This window comes from Pseudophryne corroboree, chromosome 6, assembly GCF_028390025.1.
Source record: "Pseudophryne corroboree isolate aPseCor3 chromosome 6, aPseCor3.hap2, whole genome shotgun sequence".
Classification (NCBI taxonomy): Eukaryota; Metazoa; Chordata; class Amphibia; order Anura; family Myobatrachidae; genus Pseudophryne; species Pseudophryne corroboree.
Genome location: NC_086449.1, coordinates 628770802 through 628789779, shown reverse-complemented (window position 1 = coordinate 628789779; position 18978 = coordinate 628770802). Strand labels below are relative to the sequence as shown.

The 18978-nt window shown below is 44.0% G+C and overlaps 1 pseudogene; it reads left to right on the top strand.

Moving 5' to 3' along the window:
• Positions 1-2054: 2054 nt before the first annotated feature.
• Positions 2055-2173, top strand: LOC134937495 (5S ribosomal RNA; annotated as a pseudogene).
• The last annotated feature ends 16805 nt before the right edge of the window (positions 2174-18978 follow it).

Below are 18978 nucleotides of genomic sequence, written 5' to 3'. Positions count from 1 at the left end.
GTGTTATTTAACAGAGATGCCTCAGTGCATTTCAAAGTGGCATCTCACTTAGTCAAGAAAAGAAACAGAAAACATAGTAAGCCAGAGGGCTAAGGCAGTAAGTCAAGATACTTTATTATGTAGCTAGAGGAAAGAATAAAACAAAACGATTGACACAGATGTCTAACAGAAGATTGCCTGTTGCAGCAATTTGGAGGTAGACATATTAGTCTTTTTGCTGAGAATACTGGTTTTGGAAGTTTTCTGCTTGGTGAAGACTTGAAATCTTTCGTTTTCACAGTCCAAAAATTAGTGAGATTCAAAGGTGCCAGCATTTTAAAATAGTTTCCAGGCACACATTACTGCTGAGCTGGTGGGTGATGAGCAATAGTTTATGTGAACTGCAATACGTGTCATGTTTCCTAACTTTGCTGACAGTGGTGGTCATTCCGAGTTGTTCGCTCGTTGCCGTTTTTCGCTATATTGCGATTAGTCGCTTACTGCGCATGCGCAAGGTTCCCAGAGCGCATGCGCTTAGTTATTTTACACAAAAGTTAGGTATTTTACTCACGGCATAATGAGGATTTTTCATCGTTCTGGTGATCGTAGTGTGATTGACAGGAAGTGGGTGTTTCTGGGCGGAAACTGGCTGTTTTCTGGGCGTGTGCGTAAAAATGCTGGCGTTTCTTGGAAAAATGCGGTAGTGTCTGAAGAAACGGGGGAGTGTCTGGGCGAATGCTGGGTGTGTTTGTGACGTCAAACCAGGAACGAAACTGACTGAACTGATCGCAATGGCTGAGTAAGTCTGGAGCTACTCAGAAACTGCAAAGAAATTTCTATTCGCAATTCTGCGAATCTTTCGTTTGCAATTCTGCTAAGCTAAGATACACTCCCAGAGGTCGGCGTCTTAGCGTGTGCAATGCTGCTAAAAGCAGCTAGCGAGTGAACAACTCGGAATGAGGGCCAGTGTACAGTGTATGTTTAATAATTAAAATAATAATAATTAGTTAAAAATAGATTATATGAATTGTATATATGAAGAAAAAAAAGAAATTTAATTGTGCAGTTGGTAAATCTTGAAAAATTGTGTTCCAGGGATAAATCTCTTAAGAGACTGTCCCTGGATAATTATAGACAGTGGTACGATAATAGGGAATTGGGCTCAGAGCTAGATTAAAGGAGGGCACAGTGCCCTGGCCACCCTCTCTCGGGGGCTCCCCACAGCTGGAGCACACTGCTGCACTGAACATGGTGAGAGGTCCAGCAGCTTTACACAACCTCCAACATGCTCCTTCTGCAACTCCGCAATGCCTGCCTCTCTGCCCAGCATATAAGAATGAGCCTATATATATGTATATGTATATCCAGTGGGATATATATATATATATATATATATATATATATATATAGCCCACTGGATCTCAACTGCATACTATATAGCAAATCACAATGTACTATGTACTACCTACAATGTACTACATTGGCAAACTACAACTTCCTGTATACTCCTGGCTACAAGTGGGATATCTCTGTTTTCTGTACCTTCTACATTACTGTGTTAACCTGCTTCCTGTTTTTACCTGGTTAATAAACCAATTCCCTGGTTGTCATATGACATGTGGACTTACCTCCATTTGCACACCTCTGCTACCTTCCACCACAGTGTCTGCCAAAATGCAGTCTCATGTATTTTCTAAGAGTCCTACAAGTTGAAGTGCGAGGATGAGTGGGGGCAGACGGATGATAAGTGGGGGTGCGCCAGATGAGTGGGGGCTGATACATAGGGTCCCACTGTGGTGGCTTAGTTTGTCTGAGCCTGGGGAGCCGATATCTCATGTGAGGCTGACCATGTGAGATGGCCGCAGGAGAGACGGAAGACGTGTTTCGCCCACTATGTGTGCTTGGTCACTTCTGGGTGACAGCAGATCAACCTCTTCATTTTTCCATCTGGAGACTTCTTTCACAACTCCGGTTCAATTTCATTCTCTGTCTATGTTTCCGCACCTCAGCCCTTTTTCTGCTAGGTGAACTCTCATCAGTGATCCCAGAGTGGGTGCAAATCCACACAAAAAGTGATCTACTATCATACCACACTGTAGACGCCCAATACTGTCTGATCTTGAAAGCTAAGCAGTGTTGGACTTGGTTAGTTCTTGGATGGGAGACCACCTAGGAATACCAACCGTAGTAGAAATCCCACAAACTAACACACTCTGTGTCTAACACTGACAGAATCAACACTAATCTTCTTTCCAACTTAATTCTAAATATACAGTATATGCAGCTGTGTTATTCTTAGTTTGTTCCAGCCCAGGTAGCACATCCCAATCAATACTACAGGTTGAGTATCCCATATCCAAATATTCCGAAATACGGAATATTCCGAAATACGGACTTTTCTGAGTGAGAGTGAGATAGTGAAACCTTTGTTTTTTGATGACTCAATGTACACAAACTTTATTTAATACACAAAGTTATTAATAGTATTGTATTAAATGACCTTCAGGCTGTGTATATAAGGTGTATATGAAACATAAATGATTTGTGTGAATGTAGACACACTTTGTTTAATGCACAAAGTTATAAAAAATATTGGCTAAAATTACCTTCAGGCTGTGTGTATAAAGGCCCTCATTCCGAGTTGTTCGCTCGGTATTTTTCATCGCATCGCAGTGAAAATCCGCTTAGTACGCATGCGCAATGTTCGCACTGCGACTGCGCCAAGTAACTTTACTATGAAGAAAGTATTTTTACTCACGGCTTTTTCTTCGCTCCGGCGATCGTAATGTGATTGACAGGAAATGGGTGTTACTGGGCGGAAACACGGCGTTTCAGGGGCGTGTGGCTGAAAACGCTACCGTTTCCGGAAAAAACGCAGGAGTGGCCGGGGAAACGGTGGGAGTGCCTGGGCGAACGCTGGGTGTGTTTGTGACGTCAACCAGGAACGACAAGCACTGAAATGATCGCACAGGCAGAGTAAGTCTGGAGCTACTCTGAAACTGCTAAGTAGTTAGTAATCGCAATATTGCGAATACATCGGTCGCAATTTTAAGAAGCTAAGATTCACTCCCAGTAGGCGGCGGCTTAGCGTGTGTAACTCTGCTAAATTCGCCTTGCGACCGATCAACTCGGAATGAGGGCCAAGGTGTATATGTTACATAAATGCATTCTGTGCTTAGACTTAGGTCCCATCACCATGATATCTCATTATGGTATGCAATTATTCCAAAATACGGAAAAATCCGATATCCAAAATAACTCTGGTCCCAAGCATTTTGGATAAGGGATACTCAACCTGTAATACTAGGGTACCGGCCTGCCTTTCCACAAAGGAACATTCTGAAAAAATAAGGCCATTTGATAGCCACTACCTATGCACCCTATGCACATGGGTTCCTTACGTATCGACCAATTTGAAGGTAATAAGACATCAAAGAAATCTTTCTGTTGGTGCAATGGGATCACGACAAGTATTTAATGTTACATGATCTGAATATAACATTTGTCCACAGATTAGTTTATTTTACTTTTTGTAATGTTTTGTCTTCTTTATGTGTACTGTTTGCATTGTTGGATATACAAGTTTCTAATAAGTATGAACTAAATGTTAGGTTTTAATATTTGATCATTCAAACCGAATTGATTTTCCATGCGTGCACCTTCTTCTGTAACACAGCTGTATTTACTCACTCTGGGTGCACTGCCAACTTGACGACGTCAGTGGGGCACCCCACTTATTGTTAATCTTGGCTTTCTGATGATTTATAATTTTACCAGATTGGTGCGGAATCACACACCTTCTTTTCCCTTCACAGATTCACCTGATCAGGGGAATACATACATTTTAACGGCGGTCGGGATCCCGACAGTGGGATCCTGCCCACCCATATGCCGGCAGCGGGGCAAGCACTAGAAAGCCCCTTGCGGGCTCACTGTGCTCACCAGCTGCAGGCATGGTGGCTGCTGCGCTCATTATATTCTTCCTCTACAGGTGTCTTGGACACCCATAGAGGGAGAAAAGCCTGTGGCACCAGGATTCCGGCGATGGCATTTCACCGACTATCGGGATTCTGGCATCAGCATTCTGACCGCCGGGATCCCGACAGGCGGTCTCGTGATTGCCTCCTTGATCAGGGGCCAATATTCTGCCACTGTTTAAACTTCATTGTTTTAGTAAAGATCCTGATGTCTGGATGACATCGGAATAATAATAATGCTATGTTCATTTAGTGTAAATATTTATCGAGTTCAAAGAATGTCTTTATACAGTAACTTCACAGTAGTGAATCATTTTTGAGAAGTCCATGTACAGTATAATGAGTTTACATGGTTTCTCTCTGGAAGCTACTGTAGCAAGCAGTAGCAGTGCTACAAAACTGCATTTAGGGGGTCACTCCGAGTTGTTCGGTCGTTGGCGATTTTCGCAACGGAGCGATTAAGGCGAAAATGCTCATGCGCATGGTACGCAGTGCGCATGCGCTAAGTATTTTAGCACAAAACTTTGTAGATTTACTCACGTCCGAACTAATAATTTCTATCGTTGAAGTGATCGTAGTGTGATTGACAGGAAGTGGGTGTTTCTGGGTGGAAACTGACCGTTTTCTGGGAGTGTGCGGAAAAATGCAGGCGTGTCAGGATAAAACGCGGGAGTCTCTGGAGAAATGGGGGAGTAGCTGGCCGAACGCAGGGCATGTTTGTGACGTCAAACCAGGAACGAAACGGGCTGAGCTGATCGCAGTGTAGGAGTAGGTCTCGAGCTACTCAGAACCTGCTAAGAATTTTCTATTCGCAATTCTGCTAAGCTAAGATACACTCAGTGCCGTTTCTAGCGGCGGACGAGCCATGCAACCGCACGGGGCGCCCGCCGCGGCACTTTGTGTGTCCTTATCTCCTCTCCTCCCTCTTCCCGAGCGCTCCTGCTCGGGGGGCGGAGTTTCGCGGAATGACGCGTTTGCGTCGTGACGTCACGACGCAAATGCGTCATTCCACGAAGCCCCGCCCCCCGAGCAGGAGCGCTCGGGAAGAGGGAGGAGAGGAGATAAGCCTGGAAGGAGGAGGCGGCCGGCGCGAGGGACGTGAGGCGGCCGGACCCGAAGAGCATGCTGCAGTTTATCGCAGCGGTGCGATCGGTTCGGAACTGCGCATGCGCCGGCGCCGCAGTGCAAGGCCATCGGGCCGGTACGATCAACTCCGCCTGATTGACAGGCAGAGGAGGTTGCTGGGCGGGGGGCGCAGAACGGCCAACGCAGGCACATTTCGCAGTGCTGTCCGGCTAACGCAGAGATGGCCAGACCAAACTGGGGGGGCCGCAGTGGCTGTGTCACATCACACGCAGCCACTGCGGGCCGAGGAGCAATGAGTAGCTCCTGACCAGCACGCTAAAGCTGCGCTGGTCGGGAGCTACTCTTGAAGTGCAAAGACTTCTGTGGGGGGGGGTCGGCACTGACATGCGGGGCATTATAGCCCTGTGCTGGGCGTCCCCCCGCATGTCAGTGTGAGTGATCGTAGCTGTGCTAGATTTAGCACAGCTACGATCATCTCAGAATGACCCCCTTATTGCATTTCTTTGGCCACAATTGTTGCTTGTGTGTCAGTGGCCTAAAGATGTAAAAAAGCCAAAATGTATGTGATATCCAGCATCACTTCTGTCAATTGTAAGCAATGTATTGTTTATTGTGGTAATCACCATTCTTATGAGTATTAAAAATGTTGAAAATAGTGTTGGCTGGAAAACTGAACAATATTCATTGTAGACAAATACACTAACAAATCAAGTTTTTCTAAAGAGTCTCTGGCTAAAATGATAAAAGATAAGTTTAATGAGTTGGCAGGGTGTTCTGGGCTATCTGGTGCAGTGACATCAGTCCACACACTTGATGACTTAAACAGTAACGCAGTTTATTTAGTGTACACAGGTCACTCAGATGTAACACTGATATCGGTAATCAGAAGCCCATATATCACACAAGGCAATAGCATTAGGTAGTGGTACTTATCAGGAGATGTCTGTGGTGGTGAGGGATGGAGGACTGCACATCTGACTCCCACTGTAGAGAAGATGATGCGGCATGCACTGGAACACTGTGAGTCTCTGTAGCTGAGATCTGCTCCCAGTCTCAGCTCTGCCCACTTGTACACCAGGACTCTGTCTCTCAGTCTCTGTGTGTCACACTCTCTTCACTCTCTCTGAGACGGAGGAAACAAGAACTACTTCATGTGACTCTGCGTCCGAGTGACTACTGACACTAGAGGTCTATCACTGGATGAACCCATAGACTGATACACAGAAGACAGGTACAGAGCGCACCATGGGGGTCATTCCGAGTTGATCGCTCGCTAGCAATTTTTAGCAGGTGTGTAAACGCATTGTTGCTGCCCACTGGGGAGTGTATTTTAGCTTTGCAGAAGTGCGAATGCTTGTGCAGCAGAGCGCCTGCAAATTAGGGATGTGCACCGGACATTTTTCGGGTTTTGTGTTTTGGTTTTGGATTCGGTTCCGCGGCCGTGTTTTGGATTCGGACGCGTTTTGGCAAAACCTCACCGAAAAAATTTTGTCGAATGCGGGTGTGTTTTGGATTCGGGTGTTTTTTACAAAAAACCCTAAAAAACAGCTTAAATCATAGAATTTTGGGGTCATTTTGATCCCATAGTTTTATTAACCTCAATAACCATAATTTCCACTAATTTCCAGTCTATTCTGAACACCTCAAACCTCACAATATTATTTTTAGTCCTAAAATTTGCACCGAGGTCGCTGGATGGCTAAGCTAAGCGACACAAGTGGCCGACACAAACACCTGGCACATCTAGGAGTAGCACTGCAGTGTCAGACAGGATGGCACTTCAAAAAAATAGTCCCCAAACAGCACATGATGCAAAGAAAAAAAGAGGCGCACCAAGGTCGCTGTGTGACTAAGCTAAGCGACACAAGTGGCCGACATAAATACCTGGCCCATCTAGGAGTGGCACTGCAGTGTCAGGCAGGATGGCACTTCAAAAAAATTGTCCCCAAACAGCACATGATGCAAATAAAAAAAGAGGCGCACCACAGGTATAGAATGAAGATGGATAGTATACTTAATGACGACACAGAGGTAAGTACAGCAGTGGCCTTTCGTACTGCTATATATAGTATACTGGTGGTCACTGTGTCAGCAAACTGCAAAACTAAAATGCACCACAGGTATAGAATGTAGATGGATAGTATACTTAATGAATGACGACACAGAGGTAGGTACAGCATTGGCCTTCCGTACTGCTATATATAGTATACTGGTGGTCACTGTGTCAGCAAACTGCAAAACTAAAATGCACCACAGGTATAGAATGTAGATGGATAGTATACTTAATGAATGACGACACAGAGGTAGGTACAGCAGTGGCCTTCCGTACTGCTATATATAGTATACTGGTGGTCACTGTGTCAGCAAACTGCAAAACTAAAATGCACCACAGGTATAGAATGTAGATGGATAGTATACTTAATGAATGACGACACAGAGGTAGGTACAGCAGTGGCCTTCCGTACTGCTATATATAGTATACTGGTGGTCACTGTGTCAGCAAACTGCAAAACTAAAATGCACCACAGGTATAGAATGTAGATGGATAGTATACTTAATGAATGACGACACAGAGGTAGGTACAGCAGTGGCCTTCCGTACTGCTATATATAGTATACTGGTGGTCACTGTGTCAGCAAACTGCAAAACTAAAATGCACCACAGGTATAGAATGTAGATGGATAGTATACTTAATGAATGACGACACAGAGGTAGGTACAGCAGTGGCCTTCCGTACTGCTATATGTAGTATACTGGTGGTCACTGTGTCAGCAAACAGCAAAACTAAAATGCACCACAGGTATAGAATGTAGATGGATCGTATACTTAATGAATGACGACACAGATGTAGGTACAGCAGTTGCCTTCCGTACTGCTATATATAGTATACTGTTTGTCACTGTGTCAGCAAACTGCAAAACTAAAATGCACCACAGGTATAGAATGTAGATGGATAGTATACTTAATGAATGACGACACAGAGGTAGGTACAGCAGAGGCCTTCCGTACCGTACTGCTATATATAGTATACTGGTGGTCACTGTGTCAGCAAACTGCAAAACTAAAATGCACCACAGGTATAGAATGTAGATGGATAGTATACTTAATGAATGACGACACAGAGGTAGGTACAGCAGTGGCCTTCCGTACTGCTATATATAGTATACTGGTGGTCACTGTGTCAGCAAACTGCAAAACTAAAATGCACCACAGGTATAGAATGTAGATGGATAGTATACTTAATGACGACACAGAGGTAGGTACAGCAGTGGCCTTCCGTACTGCTATATATAGTATACTGGTGGTCACTGTGTCAGCAAACTGCAAAACTAAAATGCACCACAGGTATAGAATGTAGATGGATAGTATACTTAATGAATGACGACACAGAGGTAGGTACAGCAGTGGCCTTCCGTACCGTACAGCTATATATAGTATACTGGTGGTCACTGTGTCAGCAAACTGCAAAACTAAAATGCACCACAGGTATAGAATGTAGATGGATAGTATACTTAATGAATGACGACACAGAGGTAGGTACAGCATTGGCCTTCCGTACTGCTATATACAGTATACTGGTGGTCACTGTGTCAGCAAACTGCAAAACTAAAATGCACCACAGGTATAAAATGTAGATGGATAGTATACTTAATGAATGACGACACAGAGGTAGGTACAGCAGTGGCCTTCCGTACCGTACTGCTATATATAGTATACTGGTGGTCACTGTGTCAGCAAACTGCTAAACTAAAATGCGCCACAGGTATAGAATGTAGATGGATAGTATACTTAATGAATGACGACACAGAGGTAGGTACAGCAGTGGCCTTCCGTACTGCTATATATAGTATACTGGTGGTCACTGTGTCAGCAAACTGCAAAACTAAAATGCACCACAGGTATAGAATGTAGATGGATAGTATACTTAATGAATGACGACACAGAGGTAGGTACAGCAGTGGCCTTCCGTACTGCTATATATAGTATACTGGTGGTCACTGTGTCAGCAAACTGCAAAACTAAAATGCACCACAGGTATAGAATGTAGATGGATAGTATACTTAATGAATGACGACACAGAGGTAGGTACAGCAGTGGCCTTCCGTACTGCTATATATAGTATACTGGTGGTCACTGTGTCAGCAAACTGCAAAACTAAAATGCACCACAGGTATAGAATGTAGATGGATAGTATACTTAATGAATGACGACACAGAGGTAGGTACAGCAGTGGCCTTCCGTACTGCTATATGTAGTATACTGGTGGTCACTGTGTCAGCAAACTGCAAAACTAAAATGCACCACAGGTATAGAATGTAGATGGATCGTATACTTAATGAATGACGACACAGATGTAGGTACAGCAGTTGCCTTCCGTACTGCTATATATAGTATACTGTTTGTCACTGTGTCAGCAAACTGCAAAACTAAAATGCACCACAGGTATAGAATGTAGATGGATAGTATACTTAATGAATGACGACACAGAGGTAGGTACAGCAGAGGCCTTCCGTACCGTACTGCTATATATAGTATACTGGTGGTCACTGTGTCAGCAAACTGCAAAACTAAAATGCACCACAGGTATAGAATGTAGATGGATAGTATACTTAATGAATGACGACACAGAGGTAGGTACAGCAGTGGCCTTCCGTACTGCTATATGTAGTATACTGGTGGTCACTGTGTCAGCAAACTGCAAAACTAAAATGCACCACAGGTATAGAATGTAGATGGATAGTATACTTAATGACGACACAGAGGTAGGTACAGCAGTGGCCTTCCGTACTGCTGTATATAGTATACTGGTGGTCACTGTGTCAGCAAACTGCAAAACTAAAATGCACCACAGGTATAGAATGTAGATGGATAGTATACTTAATGAATGACGACACAGAGGTAGGTACAGCAGTGGCCTTCCGTACCGTACTGCTATATATAGTATACTGGTGGTCACTGTGTCAGCAAACTGCAAAACTAAAATGCACCACAGGTATAGAATGTAGATGGATAGTATACTTAATGAATGACGACACAGAGGTAGGTACAGCATTGGCCTTCCGTACTGCTATATACAGTATTCTGGTGGTCACTGTGTCAGCAAACTGCAAAACTAAAATGCACCACAGGTATAAAATGTAGATGGATAGTATACTTAATGAATGACGACACAGAGGTAGGTACAGCAGTGGCCTTCCGTACCGTACTGCTATATATAGTATACTGGTGGTCACTGTGTCAGCAAACTGCTAAACTAAAATGCACCACAGGTATAGAATGTAGATGGATAGTATACTTAATGACGACACAGAGGTAGGTACAGCAGTGGCCTTCCGTACTGCTATATATAGTATACTGGTTGTCACTGTGTCAGCAAACTGCAAAACTAAAATGCACCACAGGTATAGAATGTAGATGGATAGTATACTTAATTATGACACAGAGGTAGGTACAGCAGTGGCCTACTGTACCGTAATGCTATATATTATATACTGGTGGTCACTGGTCAGCAAAACTCTGCACTGTACTCCTCCTATATAATATTATACTGGTGGTCCCCAGTCCCCACAATAAAGCAGCACACTGAGCACAGATATGGAGTGTTTTTCAGGCAGACAACGTATACTGGTGGTCACTGTCAGCAAAACTCTGCACTGTACTCCTGCTATATAATACAGCTGCTCCCCAGTCCCCACAATTAAGCAGTTTGAGCACAGATATATGCAGCACACTGAGCACAGATATGGAGCGTCTTTTTCAGGCAGAGAACGGATAACTGGTGGTCACTGATCAGCAAAACTCTGCACTGTACTCCTTCTATATACAGCTGCTCCCCAGCCCTCCCCACAATTAAGCAATAGTGCACAGCACAATCAAGTTCAACAATAACGGAGAGGACGCCAGCCACGTCCTCTCCCTAACATTTCCAATGCACGAGTGAAAATGGCGGCCACGCGCGGCTGCTTATATAGAGTCCGAATCTCGCGAGAATCCGACAGCGGGATGATGACGTTCGGGCGCGCTCGGGTTACCCGAGCCATACGGGAGAATCCGAGTATGGCTCGGACCCGTGTAAAAAGGGTGAAGTACGGGGGGGTTCGGTTTCCGAGAAACCGAACCCGCTCATCACTACCTGCAATATCTTTTGGTGCAAAACAAGACCAGCCCTGTAGTTACTCTTCGTGTGCGGTGATTCTAACGACGGAGGGATGGCTTTTGACGTTACACACACCCATCCAGCGAACGCCCAGCCGCGCCTGCATTTTTTCTGCTACACCTATGTTTTTCTAAGCACTCCCTGAAAATGGTCAGTTCACACCCAGAAACGCCCACTTCATGTCAATCTTCCTGCATTCGCCCGTGCGTCAGGAATGTTCGTTAGACTCTGTGCAAACCCACGATGTTCATTGCACCCGTACGATGCGCCTGCGCATTGCGGTGCATACGCATGTGCAGAAATGCCGAATTTTAGCCTGATCACTGCGCTGCGAACAACAGCAGCTAGCGATCAACTCGGAATGACCGCCCATATCCTAACATAATGCAAATGATCTTTTATTCACAAATTGATTTGCCTGTATTAAGTCTGCCATACTGTATTTATACAAATTGGAAACTTGAACTGAATGTTCCCTTTTTCTCTGTTAATCATCCTAATTGGTTTCTGTAAAGAACCATGTCAATTAAGAGACACTATTAAAAAAAAAAAAACACTTGGAAAGCAAAAGAAGAATAAGGCATTGCCATTACATTAACTGTTAAATTACCATAGCTTTACATTTTCCTTTTAGCCTTTCTGGTCATTTTGTACTGTCAGCAGGGATGTATTCCTGATAACAATCATTCTATTGCTAGAAGTAAATAGAATGATTTGCAAGATTGTGCTATTGAAGTAGATTTTCTGGGTTACTGTACTGTGCTACACTTGGTATATAAAGTCATTTTGTTATAAAATGGCAAATACAGAGCAGAACGAATTCCTGGCTGCACAGTCACCGTACCCTATGTTAATGTAATTGATAACTGGTTATTTTCATTTCTTAACCCTTTATGCCAAGAACAGCCAATTGCTATAGGTGATTTTAGGAATGATGATTGATAGTAAATAATTATTTAAATTCAGATTGAGGGGTCTATGGGACTTATTCAGAAATGGACGCAGATCGCTGGGTATGCAGCCAGATCTGTGTCCTTCTTCTTACATGCTGGGGGGCCGCACACAGCATGGCCACCCATCATGAGTGACGGGCCACCTCCTGAAGTGTCCGCAATTATATTGCGGATGCTTTAAACTAAGGTTGACCACTGGCAGTGCAGCCTAGCTGTGCTATCAGGTGGTTGGCCGCCATTTTTTTAATGGGAGCAGCTGCGTGTGATGTCATGCGGCCACCCGAAAACAGTCACGGAACGCCCCTGGTCAGCCTGCACTGCACCCCTAACACCGCGTGTGCAGAGAGAGTTAGATTTGGGTGGGGTGTGTACAAAGTGAAATCTAAATTGCAGTGTAAAAAAACAGCAGTCAGTACTTACCCTGCACAGAAACAAAATAACCCACCCAAATCTAACTCTCTGTGCACATGTTATATCTGCCCCCCCTTCGCCCCCTGCAGTGCACATAGGGCCTAATTCAGAGTTGATCGCAGCGGCAAATTTGTAAGCAGTTGGGCAAAACCATGTGCACTGCACAGTAGTGACTCTTGCTGCCGGCAAACAGGCTTTTTGCCTGGGGCGCCACAGTGCTGAGGGCGCTGCTGCCATTTGGGCAGGAGTGTAATCTCAGCCCCTGGATCTCACTCCCGCAGCCAGATGCTTCTCCATTCCACTGGTTGCAGCTCGACGTCTACGTGCACAATGGAGCCTGTCAGCGCTGCTCCCGCTTCCTCCTGCAAAGCGCGGCCTTTCCGCTACATCTCCCCCTCAGACTCTTCTCTGCCAGGGATTACCACTGCCGAAAGCCGGAATCTGACCAGGAGCAGGTAGGCTTGGGATCTCCGCTCGCCGCTGTCACTCACGGAAGGGGAAGGTGAGTCTGCTTGCTCCTCAGATGTCATGGCCGGGGCTCTGATGATGGTTGGCTGCACTCCGCTGCACTGCGCTCAACACTGGAGACACACTTTTCTCTCACTGCAGGAGAGGGTGATTTTTTTTACAACAGGGGGCACAACTACTGGGGCACAGCTACAGGGGGCACAACTACTGAGGGCACAGTACAGGGGGCACAGCTACTGAGGGCAGAGTACAGGGGGCACAGCTACTGGGGCACAACTACTGAGGGCACAGCTACAGGGGGACAAAACTACAGGGGGAACAACTACTGAGGGCACAGTACTGGGGACAAAAATAATGAGGGCACAGCTACTGGGGGCACAACTATTGAGGGCACAGTACTGGGGGCACAACTATTGAGGACACAGTACAGGGGGCACAACTACTAGGGGCACAGCTACTGAGGGCACAGCTACAGGGGACAAAACTACAGGGGGCACAACTAATGGGGGCACAACTACTGAGGGCACAGTACCGGGGGCATGGCTACTGCGGGCACAACTACTGAGGGCACAGTACTGGGGGCACAACTGCTGAGGGCACAGTACTGGAGGCACAGCTAAAGGGGTCACAGCTACTGGGGGCAAAACTACTGAGGGCACAGCTACTGGGGGCAAAACTACAGAAGGCACAGCTACAGGGGGCATAACTGTGACCACGCCCCTTCCCTATGAAGCCACGCCCCTATTTTTGCTGCACGCCTATCGTGCACACTAACCCTGTTTTACCTGTCGGGGAAGGGGAATAGTTATGGATAAGGTTGGGGGGGGGGGGGCAAAGGAAACGTTCGCCCTGTGTGCCACAAGGTCTAGAACCTGGCCTGCACTGCAGGAGGGGCAGATGTAACATGTGCAGAGAGAGTTAAATTTGGGTGGGGTGTGTTCAAACTGAAATCTTTATTGCAGTGTAAAAATAATGCAGCCAGTATTTACCCTGCACAGAAACAATATAATGCACCCAAATCTAACTCTCTCTGCACATGTTATATCTGCCACACCTGCAGCTCACATGGTTTTGCCCAACTGCTAACAAATTTGCTGCTGCGATCAACTCTGAATTACCCCCTAAGCCTTGGAGAGAGAGAAAGAGGACAGAGAAAAAGTACCAGCAATCCAGCTCCTGTCTTTTTTCAAACACAGCCTGTAACATGACAGTTAGGAGCTGATTGGTTGGTACTTAATCTCTGGCCACTTTATCTCTCTCCAAAGCTTACTGTAACACATACTGTAGACCCCTAACTTCTTTATCAGTTACATGATGAACTGTAAACACCTAATAAAGGGCCTGATTGGGACTTGTACGCAAACCCAATGGTTTACGTGCAAAGCCGATGTTTGTTTGTCTGTGGGTTTGTGGGTCGTGATCACTCACAGTCCTCCCTTAGCGCTGCAGAATTTGGAGGGGCAGAGCAATAGCAGCGACCAAGACCATTCTACAAAATGGGGGCTGTACAGAGCCCAGAGTCTGCATCAAAGGATGCAGACTTCCCGGATCTGGAAGAGGGGTTCTGACAGCCAATAACTTTGGCTTATGTAGATTGCCTGAGGGCTGCGACCATCGCAACCAATTATTGCAGTGGTTGTGATGGTGATTCAATGCTGCTTCTTCGGACGCAGCACTCAGATCTCGAACATGGATGCAGGAGGCATCTATCGCCTACGGGCGCTTCCTGCTGCATTTGCATTATAGAAAATAAAAACCAAGTTGTGCTCAACAATCAAAAATTTAAAAACATTTATTTTAAAATTGTAACAACAATTCTCCCGGGAGTACAATTCAGATGAATCAGTATATCATAAAATATGTAAAATACAAAATCTCTATGCCCAGGTGGGCATAGAGATTTTGTATTTTACAGATTTTATGATATACTGATTCATCTGAATTGTACTCCCGGGAGAATTGTTGTTACAATTTTAAAATAAATGTTTTTAAATTTTTGATTGTTGAGCGCGACTTGGTTTTTATTATATGTAGTGTATTATCTAGGGACTGGCATTCCCTTTCCAAGTCGCTGCTGACAAACTTATACACCACCACTCACCGATCGCACAGCTTAATTGTCTTTGCTGCATTTGCATTTTAGTTGTACGGTATCACTCAGCTGCTTCCCTGCGGTTGTGCAATACCGTACAAATTTGAATCAGTCCCATAGTAATGGCAGAAAAAGGGGGGGGGGAGAGGGAACCTCTGGCGCTCCTGGATAGAGTGTGAATTTGTGTGAAAGAACTACGGTGGTGTTTGTGTATATAAAAAATTATTTATTTTGAATAAATAAACAATGTTAAAACAACAGTAGTGCAAAAATTAATTATTGCTAAGAGGCTGGTTTGCTCTAAAACAAATCTAAAAACTCTATGGCAGGTAACATGCAAATGCACATACGGATATTTTTGAAACAAACTGGTTAGGAATACAGTGCAGTTGGATTGTTTATGAATTGATTTGATCCCTGAGTTACTCTTAAAAAGCTGATGATACCTTGTGGTTTGTTGTGAAAGGTTTACAGCAAGTACAAATGTATACAATTTGAACACGATACTTTGAAACACAATGTGAATCGATATTGTTGCTATATTTAGTTCTCTGTTAAGTGATTCTTCCCGTGCTTGCACTGAGTCCGTTTAAATGAGAAAGTTTTTACTCCGTTGTTGTATTGTCCTGTGTTGTTTCTCCGGTCCGTGTGTGCAATTAAAGTCTTTGTAAGTCTTTTGAGTCAGCGTCTAGTAAATTAAAGGGTGGACTGGTGGTCTCTTCTCTGGGCAGCGGTGGGTTGTGAGCGTCTCTTTCCCCGGAGCCGCGGTGTTGCTGCAGGCGCCTGCAGTGCTGAGCCTCGTGGAGCTTAGGCCGGCGTCTTCCAGGAGGTCAGGATCTCCGGATCTGAGGCGGGTGTAGGGGGCGTGGTCCAACGTGTTTCACTCGGCTACAAATGCCGGGCTTTGTCAGGGATTGGCTAGTGACATGTGTTTCGGGTTTTCTTCTCTTATAGGGTCCAGTTTCTGTTGATTTGTTGGTCCAGCTGTCAGTTATGTGAAGTTCTTCCGTTATATGTCCATGATATCAAACCTCATTGTAATGAAAGTTTTGTTCAGAAAATGATAAAAGTACGATTGAAAATAATTAATAAATACAGATATAAATATAATAGAAGTTTTTAGTGTCTTTCTTCTGCTACATAAAAATTATATTATCTTTATAACACAGCTGTTGAGATGTTATTCTTTTTATTGCTGGATATTCCTTTTCCTTTCTAAATGACAGTGATAAGTAACATGTAAGCATATATTGTATGTTGATGGTTCTCCTTAAGGGGGGGTTTTGCGTTGTATACCCCAGAATGTTTTTTATAGTCAAATGTGACTTGGGTATTACCTCTTTTGTGGTGTTTGGAATACCTCAGCTTTGATATTGCTGGGGAGGGTTCTTTTTATGGAGGTTGGTGTGCTCTATGGAAAGCGTCCATGTTTTTGTTGGATGTTACTGTTTTGTCTGTGATATTAGCGTGGCGGTCGTGTATGGGCTTTTAAAGGAGGGGTTGTTCTGTATGTCCTTTATTGTCCTGTTTTTTCTTATTTATTCATTCTTTCTTTTTGTTCTCCTTATTTTGCTTATTTTCTTTCCTGCTTCTTCTCTCTTCTGTCTTCCCTTGCAGTTGCCTGGTTGGTCTTTTCCCACGACATAGGCACCTCAACCAAATTTCTCGCGCCATATCTCACTCTTGAAGCATTCTTTGCTGATGTTGTGTTACTGTACCTAGGGTTCGGAAATGGTCCCCCATTTCTTACTTACTAGGCCCACTCAATTTAACTTCCAAGTTCGGAATGGAATTGGGTGGTCGTTGGGTGGTATGACAGTATCAGATTCGTGTGGCTACCTCTACTCGTGAGGGCGCGATTCATTGCACTGGTGCCCACATCGCGGGTCATTCCCCCAGGAACCTGCTTAGCTCGAAGTCAATGTTGAGCCCTTTTGGGGCTAAGGTTTGCATGTTGTATATCCATTTCGTCTCTTCCTTGGACATGATCCTGATATAATCTCCTCCTCTCCAGGGGATTTCCACTTTCTTAATTGCTATAAATTGGAGAAGTCTTCCGTCGTGTTTGTGTGTTTTCCTAAAATGATCTGGGACACTGTGGGTTTCCACTCCTTTTTCAATGTTCCTCAGGTGTTCTCCTATCCTTGTCCGTCCTATGTATTGTAGGTTGCACGGGCATGTTAGTAAATAGATTGTTCCTTTTGTGTCACAGGTGATTTTCTCTTTTATTTTGAAAACTCTCTTATTTGTGTTTGACGTGAAAGTTGTTATTGGTTTTGTGCTTCTTGTATTGCATGTCTTACATGCTTTGCATTTTGTACAGTAATAGAACCCTGGGGAGGTGTCGTTAAGCCAGGTTATTTTGGCTTTCTTATTTTTCGGTTATGTAGCTTGAAACTAATTCCTGTTTGATATTTGGTGCCTTCCTGTATATGATCTTTGGTCGGTCTTCTATAAATTCTTGGATTTCTTCATCTTTCTTGAGTATAGGCTAGTTTTTCTTGATTATTTTTTCTAAAGTTCTGTATTGACTGTTGTAATTGGTAATAAAGGTTACTTCTTTTGGTTCTTCTAAGTTTTTTTCTTTGTATTTGAGTAGGTCTTCTCTTTTGGTTTCTTTCGCTATTTCTATGGATTTCTGAACAGTATTTTTATTGTAGTTTCTTTCGATGAATTTTTCTTTTAGAGTTTTGGTTTGTTCCTCAAAAATTTCATTGTTTGAACAGTTCCTTTTGATTCTTTTGAACTGACCCCCCGGGATTCCTTTCAGCTAGTTGTTATGATGATTGCTAGTAGCTGGTATGTAGTTATTGCAGTCGACGGGCTTGATAAAAGTTTTGGTGTTTATCTCTTTATTCTCAATGTAGATGGTTAAGTCCAAAAAGTTAATGTTTTTTTTTTGCTGTGTGTTTCTGTGAATTCTAGATTCAAATTGTTGGTGTTAATGTAGTTCGAGAATTCCGTGAGTTCGTCCGGTGTACCTTTCCAAATGACTATGATGTCGTCGATGTAGCGTTTCCACAATGCTATGTGTTCTAACGAAGGATTGTTTTTCCAAATGTAATCCTCTTCCCACTGTGCCATAAACAGGTTCGCGTAACTTGGTGCAAATTTCGTACCCATAGCGGTTCCGCGAACCTGTCTATAGTGGGTGTTGTTGTACCAGAATGTGTTATGGCTGAGGATGAATTTTATGCCTTCTATTACAAAGTTGATTTGGTCTTCGGGTAATTCCGCTTGTTCTCCTAGAATCCATGCTATGGCTTTGCATTCGTCTTGATGATCTATACATGTGTATAGTGCCTTTACATCATATGTTGCTAGAATTAAATTTCGTTCCACTGTATCTCGTCCAGCAGTCTTAGGATTTGTGTGGTGTCTCTGAGGTAGCTTTTTTGTGTTATTGTTATGGGTTGTAGTGTTTTGTCTATATATTCTGACAGATGAGTGGTTAGTGATCCGATTCCTGACACTATTGGTCTTCCTGGTGGGTTTGCAATGTCTTTGTGAATTTTGGGTAGGAAGTAGAAGACTGGTGTCCTTGGATTTGTCTGTTGGAGGAATGTTGTTTCTTTCTTATTCAAGATCCCTTTTGTGGTTCCTGTTTTGATGAGCAGATTGTACTCTTTCTTATATGCCTCAATGGGATTAGTCGGGAGTACCTCGTATGTTTCTTTATCTGCTAGTAGCCTCATTGCTTCCTGGTGGTACTTGTCTTTGTCCAAAATTACTACACCTCCACCTTTGTCGGCAGGTTTTATTACTATTTGTTTGTTGTCTTTTAATTCTTTAAGTCCTTTTCTCTCTTCCTTGGTAAGGTTTAGTGTTCCTTTGCTTCTAGTGATGTTCAGGTTC